At 43.3% G+C, this 20,308-nt stretch overlaps 1 protein-coding gene across 1 annotated transcript in view; it reads left to right on the top strand.

Annotated features, from left to right (window-relative positions):
* The window catches only part of Fhip1a (FHF complex subunit HOOK interacting protein 1A), a 262,253-nt gene that overhangs the window by 138,725 nt on the left and 103,220 nt on the right, over window positions 1–20,308 (top strand). The gene's annotated exons all lie outside the window — the stretch shown is intronic.

The following is a 20,308-nucleotide window of genomic DNA, read 5'->3' on the forward strand; positions in this document are numbered from 1 at the left end:
AACAGGCTTTTCAAGGCCAGTAATTTTTCTACTTTCCTGGCTGTTATGGATTATCGCTCAGTACAAATACTGCAAATTTAAAGTGGTGAGAGCCTTAGGCTGTATGTGGAGTAATACACACATCTCTTCTCAAAAAGAAGGGCTCCATAGTGTTCTGCTCTGAAGCATGGCAGACAGACAGAAGTTTTGATTCACATTTCCCCTAAACAAGAATAACCTTGCCTGCAGATATCCTTTTACAGTCGACACTGCCTGTTGAGAACATAACCGACTTATTTGTACAATACAGTGGAGGTTCTCTTAACCTAACTGAGGGGCTCCCTGGATTGCCAGTGCTTTCCAATTTCTCTGCAAAACACCTTGACTTCCTTAAGTGGGCTATTTCCAGTGAGCTGTCAGCACCCCAATTTCTTCCCATTGTTGAACAGTGTACACTGTTGCAGGAATTACATGTTTTCATGGTATAACTTACAAGGGGATGAAATGAGGGTTTGGTTTTTGGTTGTTTTGTTTGTTTGTTTGTCTTTTGGTTTTTCTAGGTGTGGGGTCTTTCTCTAACCCAGGCTGACCCAGAATTCACTGTGTAGTTTTAGGGGGCTGCCTTTAATTCGAGGCAGTTCTTCTACCTCTGCCTCCCAAGTACTGGGACCGCCATGCCTGGCTTAGAAATGAATATGTGAAAAGACAGTTGTTTATTTCCATGAACAGTTGTTTATTTCCATAAAGTCAAGTTGCTGTAAGACATTGCAACTGTCTTTTGCATTTCATGGGTATGGCTTACACAAGAAGTGTACTTGATGAAATTGTTTTAGTAAATGTGAAAACATCAATGAATAAATTGCTTCTTCATGTTTCACGATAAGGTACTTAATATATACAATATAAATTATATAAATATATACCTTCCCACCATAATATCACTTGAAGTGAGATTTCTGCAGTTGCTCTGCCCCACAGAGCAGTTGACCAAGACTATTTTGCAGCTAAGCTGCGGAGAGGGGTCTTGAGGCACACAGCTCTGAAAGCTCTGTCTAAAAATACCTCACAGAAATTCTCATTGAAATTTTGTCTGACTCTTTCACTTTATACCACAGTCCTGTCTTGTTTTAATTTTTCAAATACTTAAATACAAGTAATTATTATGTGTTGCAAAATGAGAGTATCACCATCATGTTTGTATTCCCAATGAAAAATTTCTTATATACATGATGTGTATCGCTCGGCATTAAGTGATATGAGATGGTTTATTGTTCAAGTTCCAGGATTTAAAACAAAGTGCTCTATAGCCATTAAACCGAGGTAACGAACCATCATTACTTCAGAGCTGATGGCTTAGTTTTATGAGATGATGTTAGTGGTGAGCATGGGAACTTTAGCAAATGAAACACATCATTGTCCTGCTTGCACGGTGGCCTGTCTTCCACATCCGCTGTGTGCCATGCCTGTGCCTTGGTTATTAGCTCAGGAAAGTGCCTGGCTGCTTGTTGGGGCTCCCTGTCCTCCCATCTCCGGGCTCCAGGGCAAGAGCTTCCCAGGCCTCCCTGGCTAAGGTTCTCTCCAGGCAGTGACACTGTATCAGAGCAGGCAAGGCAATCTGGATCAACAACTATATCCCATTTTCTCCATACTGTAATGACTTTGGCCTGAGTCCGTGAGCAACACGTAGTTGAGTACTTTCCTCATTGAACAAGAATACTTGCTGTGATGGCTTAGTGATTAAGCACTTGCCTCTGAAGCCTAAGGACCCCGGTTCGAGGCTCGATTCCCCAGGACCTACATTAGCCAGATGCACAAGGGGGCGCACGCATCTGGAGTTTGTTTGCAGTGGCTGGAGGCCCTGGTGCACCCATTCTCCCCACCCTCTCTCTCTCTCTCTCTCTCTCTCTCTCTCTCTCTCTTTCTCTCTCTCTCTCTCTCTCTCTCCCTCCCTTCCTCCCTCCCTCCCTCTCTGCCTCTTTGTGTGTCACTTTCAAATAAATAAGTAAAAATAAAACAAAAAATTGAGTTAAAAAAAGAGTATTTGCTGTATGGATGTGTAGGCACCTCCTCGAGGTAACCAGTGAGCCAGCTGCTCCTTGTGACCAGAAGGCTGTTAGATGGTATGTAATGCCACTTTTCTTTTTGCTAGATTCTTTTCTCCCCATTAACTTCTCCCCCTCCCCTGATACCAACCCAGTTTTTAGACCATCCACTGCATTAGCAACAAAAGACAAGAGAGTCTTTTATTGCCTGTGAATAGTAAATACTTGAGGATATTTGTTGACTGAATGAAGTAGTTTGCCAGTCTCCACAGGCCTGTGTTTGCTAATAACCCCAAGTGAAGAGAGGGACCCTCGGTTTCGTTAATAAAGCATGAAGTGTGAGTGGGGATGTTAATGTAGGCATAATGTAGGGAAATTGCCTGCCCGAGCTGGTAATTGGACTTTAGCCACTGCACATACATTTTTACAGTCTTTTATGCCTCCTCTTTTCCACCACGAGAGCTCATTCTTTGGAGACTTATGTATGTGTCATCACCATCCAGTAATATTCATTAGGCTCCTGCATGCTGGGTAGCGGCAGGTTTCATCCCTTTTAATGAGTGCCGATGTCTAAGTTGAAGGCTAGGCTTTTAGGCACTTTTGCTTTGTCTGGGGAGTGCCGAGGATTTTGGCCCTCTGTTTTCCTCAGTTCAGTACTCTTAATTAGATCAGTCATGAATTTTTGTTGGCAAGATAAGCTTGGGCTGCCTCTTTAAGACAACAGTAGATCAGATGGCATTTGTGCTGGGAGATGTTCAAAGATAGGTTCTTCTTCTGCGTCAGCCTTCAGTCAGTCCTTTATCTGGGTTTTGTAGATGCCCACCTCCTTCACTCCACATGTGTTGGTGCTCTCTCACCCTTTTCCGTCACTTCTGCACATTCTGCAGTCCACCTGTTGACTCCCCAGGTTCACCGGGCTGTGGATGTTTCATTTGAGCTGCCGTCATTAGGTTTGGAAGTATGTGATGGCACAAAACATTTCACCAAACGCAGAAATCAAAATATGAAGAAACATTTCTCATCCACTCATCAGTGGATTTTAAGATGTGACTGGCCCACCCCATCCCTATTTTTGCTCCCAATATTTACAGTTTGTAACTCTTCTTAATTTTCCCTTCAAAGTGTTTTGATTTGCCTCCCTCTGTTGTCTCTTGCTATCATTTGTCAGCAGTACCCTAAGTGCTTTGTCTTATAATGTAGTCTCATTCTCTTCCTGGCTCTCTCCTCTTCCCTTTCTGCTCTTCCTCTTCCAGGTTTATTCATGTCAGGCAATATCCTCACATTTCTCCTTTGTCCTGAAACCTCTTGCTCAGAGTTCTTTTTTTTTTTTTTTTGGTTTTGGTTTTTTTTTTTTTTTTTTTTGAGGTAGGGTCTCACTCTAGCCCAGGCTGACCTGGAATTCACTATGGAGTCTCAGGGTGGCCTCGAGCTCACGGCGATCCTCCTACCTCTGCCTCCCAAGTGCTGGGATTAAAGGCGTGCGCCACCACGCCTGGCTCAGAGTTCTTTTTGAGTTCGCAGTTGCCCAGTGAATTAGACTCAACTCCCTTGAGTGGCCACCAGTACTGGGGCTCTAACCTCTGTCCATGGTACTTCCTGTACTTCTCAAGAACAAACCCTGTGTCCTGGGAAGGTGGTTTACTACTACGTGCAGGATGGTGCCGTGGGAAGATCCTGGGCTCTGGAGTCACTGGGCTTGGAACCAGATGTTTTTTCAGCCCCTTCCTGCTCTGTGCCTGAGATTGTTCCTCTGTAAGTTGGAGATGGTAGTCTTCTGAAACTTGTGAGTTGTCAGTTTATCTGAAATAGAGTAAGAACCTGAAAAAGGGTGAAATATGATTGTTAAATTAGCTTCACGTTGCTGGCAGAAAACATCCAATCAAAAGCAGCTTGGATTTATTTGAACTTATAGACTTGAGGGGAAGCTCCCTGATGGCAGGGGAAATGTGCCATAAACAGAGGCTGGACATCACTTCCCTGCCAGCATCAAGTGGACAATAGCAGTAGGAGAATGTGCCAAACACTGGCAAGGGGAAGCTGGCTATAATACCTATAAGCCCATCTTCAACAATACATTGTCTCCAGGAGGCTCCAGTTCCCAAATTGTAACCAGCTGGGGATGTAGCATTCAGAACACGTAAGTTTATGGGGACACCTGAATCAAACCACCACAGCAATGCCGCATGAATGTTCTTCTAATGATTACATTTACACTTACGTAGTGTTTATTATGTATCCTTCCTTATATGCATTTATTTAATCCTCATAAGAGCTGTGTGAGGAAAGAACTGATCACAACTCCCTTATCGGTAGACGAGGACACCAAGGCAGAGACAGTTTGAGTAACTTGTCTGCGTTCATCTGCAGGTGAAACTGCAGGGCTGGATACGAACCTGGGAAATCTATCTTTGGAGGCTGTGCTCTTATACAGGAATCATTACATGCAAATTATGCAGTAAAGGTCCTGTTAGATGAATGCTTTCTGAGACGCTCTGCTTCGCCATCCCAGCCCACAGTGGCATTTCTCTATCTGAATGCCTAATGCATTTGGGAGGTGGAATAAGTATTTAGTATTTGCTAAAGGTAGGGGTGGGTGTGGGCGTGGGTGGGTGTTGTATGGAAACACAAAAGAAGGAAATCACATATACCTGGAGAAAACTGCTCCTTGCAGATTACCTGTCACCTGAGTCTTGTTTGTACTATATGCATATGCACAATACAGAATCGCAGTCACATCAAGCACTTGTTCCTTCACTTGCTAATTTGCCTGCATCATTAAATTGTTCTAGGTCATGATAGTGAATGTGAGCAATTCATTTTTATTTATTTATTTATTTATTTTGGTTTTTTGAGGTAGGGTCTCACTCTAGCCCAGGCTATAATTCACTGTGTAGTCTCAGGTAGCCTCGAACTCATGGTGATCCTCCTACCTCTGCCTCCCGAGTGCTGGGTTTAAAGGCGTGCACCACCACGCCCGGCTAAATGTGAGCAATTTCATTATGTTTTCTACAGGGAATATATAGTTTACTTCTGATTTTTATATGAGTGTGTATCTGTGTGAGTACAGGTGCATGCATGTGAAGGTACATGTGCATGGGTACAATGCACATGGAAGCCCAGAGGACAACCTTGGGTGTGGTCCCTCAGGAAGGCCATTCTTGTTTTTGTGCAACAATCTCTGATTGTCTGGGAGCTCACCAATGAGGCTGAATGGCTTGGCCAGCAAGCCGCCAGGATCCAGCTGTTCCCACCTCCCCAGCAGTGGGGGTATAAGCACACACAACTATACCTGGCACTTTTACTCCAGTACTGGAAATTGAACTCAGGCTGTCATGCTTGATAGGCAAGCACTTCACCAGCTGAATTGTTTCCACATCCCCTTACTTCCAATTTTTTTTGTTCATTTTTAAAATTTATTTATTTGAGAGTGACAGAGAGAGAGAGAGGCAGATAGAGAGACAGAGAGAGAATGGGCATGCCAGGGGCTCCAGCCACTGCAAACAAACTCCAGATGCGTGCACCCCCTTATGCATCTGGTTAACATGGGTCCTGGGGAACCGAGCCTCGAACCAGGGTCCTTAGGCTTCACAGGCAAGTGCTTAACCGCTAAACCATCTCTCCAGCCCACTTGCTTCCAATTTTTTAATGATTGCAAACATTTCTATTGTGAAATACTTCAAGGGTCATAAAAAAGACTTCTGGTATAAATACAAAATTGCCTTTCAAAATATTATACAAACATTGCTATCTCTGTAGTAGGAATGCTCGGGAGTTGTCACAGAAGTTGTTGAACCTAAAATTTTGACAAATCTTTGTTCTGATACATGATGTCGAGCAAGGGTCCTGGTTTGAATGGCATTGGTCTGAAAGTACTAGAGTTATAAGACATGGTATTCCATGAGTATTTATGTGGTTGATTTTCAGTAGTGGTGTGATAGTCTTCTAAAATTCTAAACTTTAGAAACTGGAAGAGTCTATTTCAATCATTCATATATGTATATCAAACACATATAAAAATCACATATTTGATAAAATATATTTATCAAAATATATTTTATTTGGTAGCACTGAGGATGGAATTCTGGACCTTACACATGCTAGATAAATGCTTCATACCTGAGCTTATTCCCAGCTCCAAAGCCCATGGTTTGAAGGAAAATGAAAGAAAGACAGAGGCTCAGTAACTTGCCTGAATCCATATGGCTCGTTAGGACTAAATGTGTATTGGTTTTCTAGTCTGAGAAGTTACCGTGATTCTGCTGTGCCCCATTACTTCTCATTTACCTTGTCTGTCCACATAACTGTCTGTCTTCACTCACAGCCCAACACAGCTGGCCACAATCGGAGGTATAGCTTACACCATAGAACAAATTGTTCAATGGTTTCAACTCTTTGGGGCTAAAGTAAAGGCATATGGGTGAACCTACTCTGTTGCTACTGCTTTGCCACTGTTTAATTCCTCTCTTTCCCAAGGAGAGCTTCAGGTGCTAGGGCATAACGCAGACCACAGGGTAAGAGGGTGATGTTAGGGACCTAAATATGGCAGCCCCTCATACACAGGCATTGGAACCTCTGAGGTTGTTCTGTGCTATCTGCTCATGGGTTTTCCTTGGGGTCATGGGAGTTGCAGTGTTGGCTGTGTGGCCTTTTCTCCCATGAGGTATGGAGCCAAGCCGTGGAGACGGGCTCAGCTTGAGTTGGCCTTGTCCCTGAGCCAGTTCTCCATATGGGCTTCTTGGTGCAGCCTTGCTCTCTCACAGGGTCCAGGAGTACACACCCCTGCTGTGAGTTGCATAGGCCTGTCTCCCCAGGAGTGTCTGGAGCATGTTAGTGTTTCTATGCACCAGTATTCTAGAATGAAACATGCACTGACTTTTTGCTGTTCAATATTGTTTTTTTTTTTTGGTATTGTGATGAGTAAACTATAAAAAGGTTAACAGTCTCAAAGCTGGAAACATGTTAAATAGATTCCAATCTCACCTTTATTGCCAATATGACTGACTAAAATTGCCAAGGCAAAGTATTTCCTGCCTTTATCTCCATCTTTAATAAAGAACAAAGGTCCGTCTTTAATCAACAACAAAGGATGTTATCAAGTGATCTTAAAAACTATCTTGATGGATTGACTTTCCCAATAAACAGAACTCATCAAAAGGGAAACATGCTTTGAAAAACTTCTCACTTTTGGGAAAGGTTAATGGTGTAATACTGCTTAATATATGTTTGGATGGGACTCACAGTCGTATATCTGTGGCTGGGTTTGGGGGCACACATCTGTAGTCCCAGCATGCAGGGGGCTGAGGCAGGAGGGGCATGAATTTGAGTCAGCCTGGACTAGATAACAGGAGCTCATCTCAAAAAACAAACTAACCCTCCTTGTGCAAAAAGACCAACCAAATGTGCTTTTACTAGTTACACATTTATCCTGGAGAGCTTGCAGTGGCTTCAACCCATGGAAATGATAGCGACAACCAGGCTTACATTTATTTTGTCTTTTTATTTTAAAATATTATTTATTTATTTATTTATTTATTTATTTATTTATTTATTTAATTTTGGGTTTTCCAAGGTAGTGTCTTGGTCTAGCTCAGGCTGACCTGGAATTCACTATGTAGTCTCAGGGTGGCCTCAAACTCGCAGTGGTCCTCCTACCTCTGCCTCCCAAGTGTTGGGATTAAAGTTGTGTGCCACCATGCCCAGCTTAAAATATTTTATTTTTATTTATTTGAGAGAGGGGGGGGGAGGAAGATAGAAAGAGGTAGATATATAGAGAGAATGAGAATGGATGCACCAGGGCCTCCAGCCACTTCAAATGAACTCCAGATGCATACACCACTTTGTGCATCTGGTTTATGCAGGTCCTGGGAAATTGAACCTGGGCCCTTTGGTTTTGCAGGCAAGCACCTTAACCACTCTCCAACTGTGGTGGTTTGATTCAGGTGTCCCCCATAAACCTAGGCGTTCTGAATGCTAGGTTCCCAGCTGATGGACATTTAACACCTGCTGGGTGCAGTGTATTGTTGGAGGCGGGCTTTTGGGTGTTATAGCCAGTTTCCCCTTGCCAGTGTTTGGCACACTCTCCTGTTGCTATGGTCCACCTGATGTTGGTCAGGCAGTGATGTCTACCCTCTGCTCATGCTGTTGCCATTGTGGAGTGCCCCCTTGAGCCTGTAAGCCAAAATAAACCTCTTTTTCCCACATGTTGCTCTTGGTTGGGTGATTTCTATTAGCAATGTAAACCTGACTGCAACACCAAGCCCTTTTTTATTTTAAAAAATATTTTAATTTATTTATTTGAGAGAGATAAGGGGAAGTGGGGGGAGAGAGGCCATCTGGAAGGAAATTGACGGTGTTCCTGAGGATGACACCTGAAGCTGTCCTCTGGCTTCTACGTGCACATGCATCCACATCTCACATACGCGTGGCCCCCACACGAACACGCATATGCATACCACATGCACATACACATACAAAACAAAACAAAACAATTATTTTTTTAGTGCTGGGGATGTAACCCAGGGCCTTAGGCATGCTGGGCTTTAGTGGAGCTGTTATAGAAGCCTAGGCTTTGTTTCTGTACATGCTCAGGCTTGAAGAGCTAGCTGTCACCCACAGGGCGTCCCAATGGTCCCCACTTCCTCAGCTGCCATTCTCTGTCTTGCCACTTGCTTGTGAGTTTGAAAATGGTGTCGCTGTTCTTGCTGTCACTTGGGCACTCTGTGGAGTGGAGCGTTCCTGTGAGGAGGCGGAAGAGAATATTGCGACTCGCCTTTGTACCGCCGTGCTCAGATCGGCGGAGTCTTGTCTCCGGGACAGCCGTCGTCAAGCGCTGTCGCCATCCGTTGCTTGCATTGTGGAAGTGGCAGGAACATCTGCAGACTCTGACTCCTCTGCAACAGCGCAGGCTTTTCTGCCTCTGTGTGTAATGGCAGCTCCAAGGGAAAAGCTGCCGGTCCCAGAAAGCTGAGGCTTCAAATGGTCCTGGAACTTTCTCAGATGTCCTCCTTCCACTTCCCGCCTTGAACAGAGTTTCTCTATGGAAATCCAGGATAAAAATCTGATAAAAGGCATTCCATTGATACCTTTTATATTTTAAGAGAATTAGGTTTTATTACGGTGTTTTCAAGCGAAATTTGTATTTTGCTTCCCTTCTCTCCTCTTCCCTCTGCCCCTACTGCCCAGTTGCTCCTTCCTCCTCCTTCAGCACCGCCTTCTTCCCGGCTTCTTACTCCGTGTTTTCTTTCATGCATCAATTTTGTTGATTCTTGGGACTAGTTCTTGTGCTGTTGGAATCCTTTCAGAAAGTCCTTATCTCTATATATAGCTTCCAGTGTGCGCATTTGACATTTCAGAGAGGTTTAATACTCATTATGTTTTGAATGCTGGTAGCACAGCTTCTCCCCAAAGCTCCTGTATTCTGTTAGGCCACGTGGACAAATGGCTAGTTGTAATAGCTCACTTCCATTAGTGCTTATAGTGAGAAAGACTGCTGAGCACTTACAGCGTCGCTTTTAATGTCCCCTGCATCCCAAGAGGGCAGTCTCATTGCCATCTTTGTTTTGCAGGCTGGTGTTAGGCTTAAAGAGATTTAATGTCCTGCTCAAGGTCACATGGATAATTAGGGGTGGAGCTGGGTTTTGAATCTAGGCCTCTGTGACCAACCAACCAACACTCATAGTTAGTAGTCCGTTAGAATTGCATCACTAGCGACCACTGCTCTGTGTCCACCCCTGCAGCAGCTCCCGGAATCCAGGAATTCTGACCCTGCTCCATTGCCACACATTGATGTTTCTGTGGCAGTGGGTGAAAGCGAGAGAGGCTTGATAGGTGAGCTACTTTCCTGGAGACACAGTTCCCTGGAAAGGAAATGTTGAGTAGGACACAAGTCCCTTACACTTAGCTTAAGGATAGTCTTTCATAAAAGAGATTGTTACTGACTGGTGTTGAGAGCTATAGAAAAAGGCTCTGGGCAGGCATAGTTTAGGGTTAGAATACCCTTGTTTCCCAAGCCAGTGGCTCTCAAGCTTTTGTTTTACAGGTAACAAGGAAAGTATAGACACGATTAGGGTAGGTTATAGATAATTTAGTTTAGGAAAGTAAAGCAGAAAAACTCTCAGACTGAGAGGGGTCTCAAGCCAGATGGGCAATCCTCACAGCTGCTTGGATGGGATTTTCGTGTAACCCTAAAGATGTGAAATAGGCACCCAGCTGGGATGAAACTCATTGGCCAAGTGCAAAGGTGTATGGAGTGCCTTCATTGGTTGATGGGTTAGGAAGGTGAGTGAGACTCAGAAGTGGCATTAGAGAAGATTTCCTAGGAGGAGGAAGGAGGAGGAAGCTGTTCCTGGTCGCCATCTTGAGTCAAGTTTACATTCAGACTGGAGTTGGCTTCTAGTCTCACCAGGGCAGGCCGTCATCTGTGTTGTTTGGGACCTGTGTCTTCAAATAATGACTTGTACAATAACGCTACCAGTTCTTAATCTCTATCAAGAGGAGTAATAGGCCAGGTCTGGTGGCACACACCTTTGATCTCAGTACTTGGGAGGCAGAGGTAGGAGGATCGCTGTGAGTTCAAGGCCACCCTGAGACTACATAGTGGGTTTCAGGTCAGCCTGGGCTAGAGTGAAACCCTACCTCATAAAACTGAAAAAAAAGAAAAAGAAAAAGAAAAAGGATGATGAGTAACATTATAGAAGGGAAAAAAATGTCTTTTCTTTCTCCCTTACTCTGTAGCTTTTATAACTTGAATACTAGGAAAAAAAAAATCTTTGAAAGGTATTTCTGGATGTAGAGCTCTGACCCAGGGCTTCATGAACCCTAAGCACGTGTGCTACCACTGAAGAACATTGGTAGGGACTGAGGTACACTGAGGCTCTGAGAAGGGTTTGAAAGAAAAAAAGTGAGTTGCTGTCTTTATTTTTCTTTCTCTCCACCTTATTGGTATTTATTTATCTTTAAATTAGCCAAATTACTTATCAGCCTATGATGAGGGACAAATGCTTTTGTAATGGAAATATGTGTTAGGCAACACAAAAATGCACTTTTTGTGTTAGTTCATAAATAAGATGGTTTGGGAACTGTAAACAGCTGAATATTGGAAAACATTGGTTGCGCTTATCAAACCTGTCAGGTTTGGTGTTCACGAGAGAGGACCGAGACAGACAGTTCTTAGGCCCAAGGTTTTACTCAATGTCAGGAAAGACTGATGGGACCCAAAGCAAAAGAGAGGGAGGCCTGGGAACCCAGAGGAAGGGGAGGAAGGAGGTTTTCAGAGCTTTCAGGGAGCGGAAGGGGCTGAACTGCACTGCAAAGGAAGGGCTTGAGTACCCGTGACTCAAGGTGACATGAGCGTGTCTATGCGGTGGTGGGGTGGGGGGGACTCATTCCTTTGCTGGGTCTGGATTTTATGGGCACTTAATAGGATCCTGTGGAGTGCCTGCAAAAGCTCCTTCAGGAAAGTGAGGTTTAGATTGCCACAGCCTTACCCAGGGCCACAGGTAGTGATTGGGAGAAGGTCTCATTCCTCAAACGGATCCCGAGGCAATGAGGCTTAGGCAGTTTCCTTAGCAGTGGGTAGGGGTTGTCTGGTCCAGGGCACACCTGCTGGGAAGGGTGCACAGCAGAAGCAGCTATCTTAAACTCAGTAGCAGGCTTGGGTTATGTTCGGCAGTTTCCTAGCAAGAGGCGGTGTTCTTTCCCTGTCTAAAGGGTTGGAGCATTTAAAAAGAACACTTACTAGTTCTTAAATTTTTTTCTTTTATTTTCTTGGGTGACTGACCGTGGTGGTAGTTAGCTGCTGCTTGCTGCCCTAGCTACAGACTGTGAGGTGGGTATCTACAGGCACTGGATTGCTAGGGTCTGGGTGCTGAGCCTGGTGTGGGACTATGCGGAGGACGACGGTGGGCAGCTGTGAAGTCTTATCCAGGGCCCGGAGTGGCCCTTGAGGAAGCTGGGTTGGCATCCCGAGTCGTGCTGAAAGGAGAGGCAGAGTCACACCCACGCTTTGTTGTAGGTGTGGGCTGCCGTCAGTAGAACAGGACCGAGAGCCAACACTGCTCCTCAGAGCTGGGAAAATAAATCTTAGTCCTGAGGGGACAGGGATGTTTTGCTATCCATTACAATGCTGTTAACTTTTGAAATTCAGTGAATGGGTAGAGGAAGGTGGAAAGAAGGTCATGGGATGATTTCTCTGTGTTGAATATAGTATTGAGGCGTACAAGATGTGATCTATTAAATCATTTTTTTCTTAACGTATGCATGTGTGTGCCTGTGTGTCTGAAGGTTTGGTATATAACCTGTGAAAAAGAACTGTCTTTCTCTGACAATTTGCCCAATTCATGATATGATTTATTGTTGTATTAAAGTCCAATCCTGGCAAGTCACAGATTCTTAAATTGCACACACAGGAGTGTGCTTTGTATTATAATTATCCCAAGAAGAGTCTGGGACTATGCAGCTTGGAGAACAAGAGGATGGTCTACAGAAATTTTATTAAAGAGAGAGAGAGAGCCAAATTACAGCATTTGATCCACAGGGGATTTGTTGTAAGGATTAGTGCAATTAATGATCTGAATACATATTGAAAAGATTGCCTGGTCTTGCATTTTATAAACAATGTCAGAGCAATACATATGGTTACATTTTAACGTGTTAATTGAAACTCCAAAATGAAAAGAAAACTCCAAAATGTACAGAACTGTTACTTCCACCATTGGTCAGTATATGCTGTAGGAAAGGGAAAATGAAAAAGAGCTTCATGGACTGGAGTGATGGGTTAGCAGCTAAGGAGCTTGCCTGTGGCGCCTAAGGACCCAGGCTTGATTCTCTGGTTCCTAGGTAAGCCAGATGCATAAGGTGGTGTATGCAACTGGAGTTTGTTTGCAGTGGCTAGAAGTCCTGGCATAGCCATTCTCTCTACCTGCCCCCTCTCAACAAATAAACAATTTTTTTTAAATATAAAAATGTGCTTTAAATTGCGTTTTGGGTAATTGACAGTAATCTATAGATATTAATGTGTACCGTCTCAGATAAAGTGATGAATTAGGATATAATAAATGGTTAATACTTAGTGTTGTTTCTTTTTGCTGACAGAATAATCAGGTTTTTTGTTTTTCATCTTTATACCATCTATTGGAATGGTAACCAGTTGGACCTCGTATAGTTAAGTAAGGTATAGTTGGTCCTTACTTCAACAGGAAAATACAACATCCATAGTGGCTTAAACTCTACTTTCTAGATTGTTTGATTGATGTATTGCGATGGTATAGCAGTGACTTGTTAGCTAGGGGTTGTAGCTTCTCCAGGCCATAATTTTGCCTGTTCTCAGCTTTCTCATCTCCCTGAACATTGCTTTCAATCATCGAAATACAGTTTTTGCCACACTGTTCTGTTGATCCTGTGGCAAAACACACAAGCCAACAACCAGATGGAGCTCTTTCATTAGGGGCGGGTGGGCTTCAGGCATCAGTCACTGCCTGTTTGCATGCCCACACCTCTCATCTGCTCACGTGGGTTCTGCTTCCTGGCGTCCCTCTCAGCTGTGGGCTTGTGGTGGTGGCACTGAGGAAGGAGCTATGTCTTGGTGAAGCCATTCTAAACCGGCCTTTCTTGATCACAGCTGCAGACCGATTCCAGCTCCCTTCCATGCTGTCCTTCCGACTTGCCAGCCACTTTCTCTAAGCCTCAGCTCCTCATCTGTGAAATGGGAGAGGCAGACCTTGGGTGGTAGTGAGAATGGACAGTTTAAGGGTGGTGTCTGGCACAGAACACATGCTCAGTGGATGCCCTTTTTCTCGGTGGTCATTGCTGTTAGCAGGATAAAACAGCTCCCCACAGTGAGGTGACCATTCCCTGAGGCTGCATTTTAGTCACATGCCCCACTGGGCACTTGGATTAAATGCCTTTTGAGTCAACTAATGAATAACAAAAGATGTCATCCTCATCCTGCAGAATGCCTGAAATTGCTTCATCAGAATTCACATTGCCATAGAGAGTCCTAGTTTAGTTAACAGATTTAGAGAGGAGAGAGATAGTAGGCAGGTTCAAGGCTGGCATTTGTAGGCATCTAATGCTACCTGTTTTTGACATTGGCAACTTGAGAAAACTTTTTTGCTAAAATTATGCTGAGCGTGTTTCATTTGATTTTGAATTTTACCTCTTGCTTTAGTTAATATGTGTGTGTGTGTGTGTGTGTGTGTGTGTGTATAAAAGAGAGAGAAAGAGGCAGAGAGAGAGAGAGAGGATGGGTACGCCAGGGCCTCCAGCCACTGCAAACAAACTCCAGACGCATGCACCACCTTGTGCATCTGGCTTACGTGGATTCCAGAGAGTTGAACTGGGATTCTTTGGCTTTGCAGGCAGATGCCATAATCACTAAGCCATCTCTCCAGCCCTTGTTTGCTTTTTGAGGTAGGATTTAGCTCTAGCGCAGGCTGATCTGGAATTCACTATGTAGTCTCAGGGTGGTCTCCAACTCATGGCGATCCTCCTATCTCTGCCTCCTGAGTGCTGGGATTAAAGGCTTGCACCACCACACCTGGCTACTCTTCCAATTTTTAGTGACAAGCTCTTTGCGCTGTCATGATAGGAAGCAGGCGCAGTTAGATCTAAGGGTGTCACTTGAATATGTCCAGTTCCTTCTGCTCCCTGAAGCCATTTACTGAGTGTGCACTTGCTATGTCAAGCGAATGGCAATGCCATACACATACTTGTAGTGCATGTAGCTAATGGGGATGCTTTTGCTTCATTAAAACTTTCCATTATATGGTTATTCTATTTAATGACTTAAAAAAATTCTTTCTACAGAGTGAGTGAGCCAAAATAGAATTAATGATTTTTAATCACATTTTTTTTTGTTGGAGGGTAGTATGTTCTGCTTTGTGGCACTCCCTGTAATCGCATCAGCTAGATCTGGGAGAAGAATGATGGGGGAATCTGTTCAGACAGTTACACGTTTGCTTCTCCCAGAGGCGCTGGCTCTTTGATCTCCTCGTGCAGCTCCTCTGATCTTTTATTCTGTAAGGTGTTTGTGTTTCCCTATGATGGATGTTTCACTGACCCCAGTAAATGGAAGAACATTTTCTCCAGCCTTTAAATGTATTGCTTTCCTTGTTCTTCTGAAAGCACACTCTTCTTGAGAAAGAACATGTTAGAGGCGTTTGGCATCAAATCAACAGAATTGTGGCCTTTAATGGAATTTGAGGCTCTGAGAGGTGGTTTGATTGGTAAGAATCCATTTTTGTTTCTTTCTCCTTGGCTCAATAGCAAACACAGCTTTCTTCCTTCTCCTCCCCTACTTCCTCTTATCTTTTTGGAAACAAGAGTATCTGATTTCATTGATTTTTTTTTTGGGGGGGGAGGGAAGGAGAGAGAATGGGCACACCAGAGCTTTTAGCCATTGCGAACAAACTGCAGATGCATGCACCCCCGCGCATTTGCAACATTGCATGCGTTGCGTCACTGTGAAAATTATCTGAGTTAAACAAGACCAATCAAGGCTTTGGACTTAGGGTTGTGGGGATGTTGTTGAATTTAATCCCTGATTCAGAAACATATTGGTCACTTTGATAGAGTGTTGATCTGACTAATTAAGGCTGTCTGGCTGACTTGGTTGGTTACTCAAATCAACTAGTAATTTTGAACAAATCAACAAACAATTATGCTTTTGTGCAGGCAATAAATATAGAATACTGATTAGGTTAGAAAAGTTGTTACTGTGATATGATCATGTCAGATATTTAATACCAGCATGCTTTTTTTTAAAACTTCCTCTTATTTTATAGCTTAAATTCTAAGAACATATGGTAGAAAGGGTTGTGCCAATTTCTTAGAGATAGTCACTTTTGCCCTTCAATAAACTATGGTTGCATAAAATATTTTCCAGTGCTAACTAAATGTTCATATTTTTCATGTAATTTAAATATAAGCATATTTTTGGAAACGTTAAGACCCAAACATGGTCAGATTTAGGATCAAAGTTCTATTTGTATTTCTCACAGAAAATAACCTAGAAATGAACTGGAAGCTATTGCTCATAATTTCTTTATAATTTAGATAAATATTATCATTGCAGTCATCAGGCTTGCCTAAAGTGCAGATGCTTACATTTGTTTGCTCTTGTCATATCATTATCCATTCCTTACTTTTGAACCATGTTTCTGTTTCTAGTTGGCAATGTTTCATTTTGTTTGTTTGTTTGTTTTTCAAGGTAGGGACTCACTCTAGCTCAGGCTGACCTGGAATTCACCATGTAGTCTCAGGATGATCTCAAACTCACGACAATCCTCCTGCCTCTGCCTCCCAGGTGCTGGGATTAAAGGCGTGCACCACCATGTCCGGTTAATTGGCAGTGTTTTTATGCTGTATTTCTGGGTGTAAATTTCAAAATTTTAGGATCTGAGAATGTGTTTTCTTAATGGAAACATCTTTCTTTTTAACTTGCTCCTTGAATGGCCTCATGGATGGCTTGCCTGTATTACGTCCTTTTTGTGTGAAAGCAGGAAAATAGAATTTACAGAGCGCTGTGCAGGTTTTGCTATGTATCACTGCTGTTTGTGAAGGGCCTCCGTGGAGTTTGCTTCATTTGTTCTATATTTCTTTGGCTCCTTTGTTCTTCCTCCTTAAAAAGACAAGAGACTGAGAAAGAGGGAGGCCAGTAAGGTTCAGGTCCTTTTGAGTTTCTTCTTGAATTACAGATGTCTAGATGCCATGTTCTGAATTGGGCCTGGTTTCTACCTCCCATTTCTCTCTGCTGAAAGTGATTCTTATATCTGATGGCACACATTCCTTTTAAGTGTCTTAGCCCACAGAAGTACTGCTTTGTTGCATTTTCTTCTATTTGCCCAACTTAATGAGGAAGCTGTTGTCTTGTAGCTTCTGTGTTTCTTTGAGAGATGTATGGTCAGGTTTAGAGTATTTTCATGCCTTCTGTGCTGTTAGAACATAATTCCCAGTAAAGGTGAAGCTCCCTTATAATAGCATGGGATGAGATCATCCATTTTTGCTAAGTCTCTAGGGCATATAATGGGTTAACTATGTGTCAATATTATGTAAAATTATTTTTGCAAAAGAAAAGCAATACACTGATTGTGTTCTTGGCTCCCATACCACTTTCATAGCTCCTTTGATTTATTTGCTCATTTATTTCGTGGTAATGGGGACCAAACCCGAGGCCTTGCACCTGCTAGGCAAGAGCTCTGCTGTTGGGTGGCACTCCTGGGCCTCCTTTGAGGCATAGTGCTTCACTGGGTCTGAAGTGCCGAATGCATCCGAGGAGGACGTGGAAACCCGTGTCTGTTCTTGCTCCTTGTTTTCTGCCCGAAGCACCAACTCTAGGGAGAAACACTGTGACAAGGGCAAAGTTCATCTGGAGCCAAACTTAACGAGACTGTCTTTTGAGTATTTTCTTACTTTCTCCCTCGCACTAGTGACATGGATAATTCATCTGTTAATTTAGTGGAGTCACTTTAATGAAAGAAACGTTGATGGCCTAGAACCACTAAGGTGCACTCAAGTCACTCTAGAGGCAAGTGCAACGAACTGCAGCCACCGTGGGAGAATGGTCATCCACCCAGCTGGTTTTGGAGGTTCATAGGTCAACTTTCTCCCCACGAAGCAGCCTCTTTGTAGGTCTGCATGGCGGGTGGTAGTGGCAGCTGTCACATCAACAAGCGAGCCCTGCTGCAGCAAAGACATTGCTTATATAAGCCATTTCAGCTTTTATATCTTGGCAAAGCTGACTTGGAGACCTGAGTTCTAGCTGTTGAAATAACACGTGAGCTTCCATTTCTGGTCATAGCACATCACGTGGGCCTTCCACTGACAGGTCTCCAAAAGGCCTCACTGGATGGCTGGTCCCCACATCTGTGTGCAGAGCTGGATGTGCGTGTGGACGTGTGTCGTCCTGAGAAGCTCAGCGGCCTGCACTCGGGCTTGGCACCATGCTTTGCCTGGCTGTTTTGGAATTCCACAGAATGATACCTGCAGCAAGACAAAGCTTTCAGAACAGGCAGATCTGCTGCTGTGACCAGAATGCATTGACAAGAGAGGGTGGGCTGGAAGTGGCTTAGCAGATAAAGGTGCTTGTTTGCAAAGCCTTCTGGCCTGGGCTCAATTCCGCAGTATCCACTTGTAGCCAGATAGACAAACTACCATATGCATCTGGAGTTCGTTTGCAGTGGCAAGAGGCCCTGGTATAGCCATATACTTTCTCATGCTCTCTCTGTCTCTTTCTGCTTGCAAATAAATATATAGATCTCTTAAAAAGACAGCATGAAGTCTGGGCATGGTGACATACACTTTTATTTCCAGCACACTCTGGAGGCAGAGGTAGGAGGATCAATGTGAATTTGAGGCCAGCTTGAGTCTACAGAGAGAATCCCAGGTTAGTCTGGGCTAGAGTGAGACCCTACCTTGAAAAACAAACAAACAAACAAATTTAAAAAGAACATGTAAGGAACATGATTTGGTTTGCAGATCAAATCTTAGTCTGAAAAAATAAATTTTATACAAGGTTATAAAAAATATCCAAAAGAAAAAACAAATTAAAGGAGTTAGAAATTGTAAAATTACTCAGGTCTAACTATGGTAATTTGTAATACAGAAAATTTGTTTAGATAGAAGAGATCTTTATAGTGAACTAGATTCACATTGCTTGGTTGTTTTTGCCCTTTCTTTGTTTTTTTTTTTTTTTAATTTTTATTGTTTTTGGTTTTTCAAGAAAGGGTCTTGCTCTGGCCAACGATGGCCTCAAACTCACAGCAACCCGCCCATACTCTGGCTCCCAAATGCTGAGATTAAAGGCATGGAACACCACACCCAGCTTGCTTAAGTTTTGTTTTTTGTTTTTTTGTTTTGTTTGGTTTTTCAAGGTCTCCTTCTAGCTCAGGCTGACCTGGAATTCACTATGTAGTTTCAGGGTGGCCTTGAACTCACAGTGATCCTCCTACCTCTGTTTCTCGAGTGCTGGGATTAAAGGCAGGTACAACCACGCCCAGCTCTTAAGATTTTTGATGTGTGTCATGTGAGTGTTGTGACTACTAGGATTTGAAGCATCTAAAAGATCTTTTCTTTCTCTTTCTTGAGACAAAGTTTTACTGTGTATTTTAGGCTGTCCTTGTACTCATGATCCTCCTGCCTCTGTCTCTCAAGTGCTGAAATTACAGGGGTCTGACACCACATCCAGCTTGATTTTCATTTGTGTGTAGAGTGTGCGTGCGTGTGTGTGTGTGTGTGTGTGTGTGTGTGTGTGTGTGTGATGTGTGATGTGTGCTGTATGGATGTGTTTGTGCAGATGCACACGTCCCATGCATGTATATGTGGAGACCAGAGGAGAGCACCAAGTGTCTGTCCTTCTGTTGTTGGCCATTTGTCTGTTTCCTTGAGGTAGGGCCTCTTGCCCAGCTCAGAGTTGCTGTCAGTCAGCAAGTCCCAGCAATTCTCCATTCTCCAGCCCCTGTGGGTGAGGGTTACAATGTGCATGGCCATGCTTAGCTTTTTAAGTGGCATATGGGGAGTTGAGCTTGGTCTCTGGCCCAAGTTGCTTTCATGCTTAAGGGGCAAGTGCTCTTAACCTGTTGAGCCATCTCCCCAGCAGTGATTTTCATTTTTTTTTAAATTTTTAATAACATTTTCCATGATTATAAAATATATCCCATGGTAATTCCCTCCCTCCCCACCCCCACACTTTCCCATTTGAAATTCCATTCTCCATCATATTACCTCCCCATTACAATCATTGTAATTACATATATACAATATCAGCCTATTAAGTATCCTCCTCCCTTCCTTTCTCTACCCTTTATGTCTCCTTTTTACCTTACTGGCCTCTGCTACTAAGTATTTTCATTCTCACGCAGAAGCCCAATCATCTGTAGCTAGGATCCACATATGAGAGAGAACATGTGGCGCTTGGCTTTCTGGGCCTGGGTTACCTCACTTAGTATAATACTTTCCAGGTCCATCCATTTTTCTGCAAATTTCATAACTTCATTTTTCTTTACCGCTGAGTAGAACTCCATTGTATAAATGTGCTACATCTTCATTATCCACTCATCTGTTGAGGGACATCTAGGCTGGTTCCATTTCCCAGCTATTATAAATTGAGCAGCAATAAATATGGTTGAGCATGTGATTTTCATTTTTTTTTAAAAAGAAGTCCTTGAAAAACATTATTGAAAATCCATGAAAATGGTCTTGGGGTGGGGGGGCTTAGACTTCTTCAGACTGTACTTGGAGATTCACTGATCTAGCTTGACAAAATGTTTAGCAAACATTATAATTCTTAGAGC

The sequence above is a fragment of the Jaculus jaculus genome, chromosome 12, assembly GCF_020740685.1.
Source record: "Jaculus jaculus isolate mJacJac1 chromosome 12, mJacJac1.mat.Y.cur, whole genome shotgun sequence".
Taxonomy (NCBI): Eukaryota; Metazoa; Chordata; class Mammalia; order Rodentia; family Dipodidae; genus Jaculus; species Jaculus jaculus.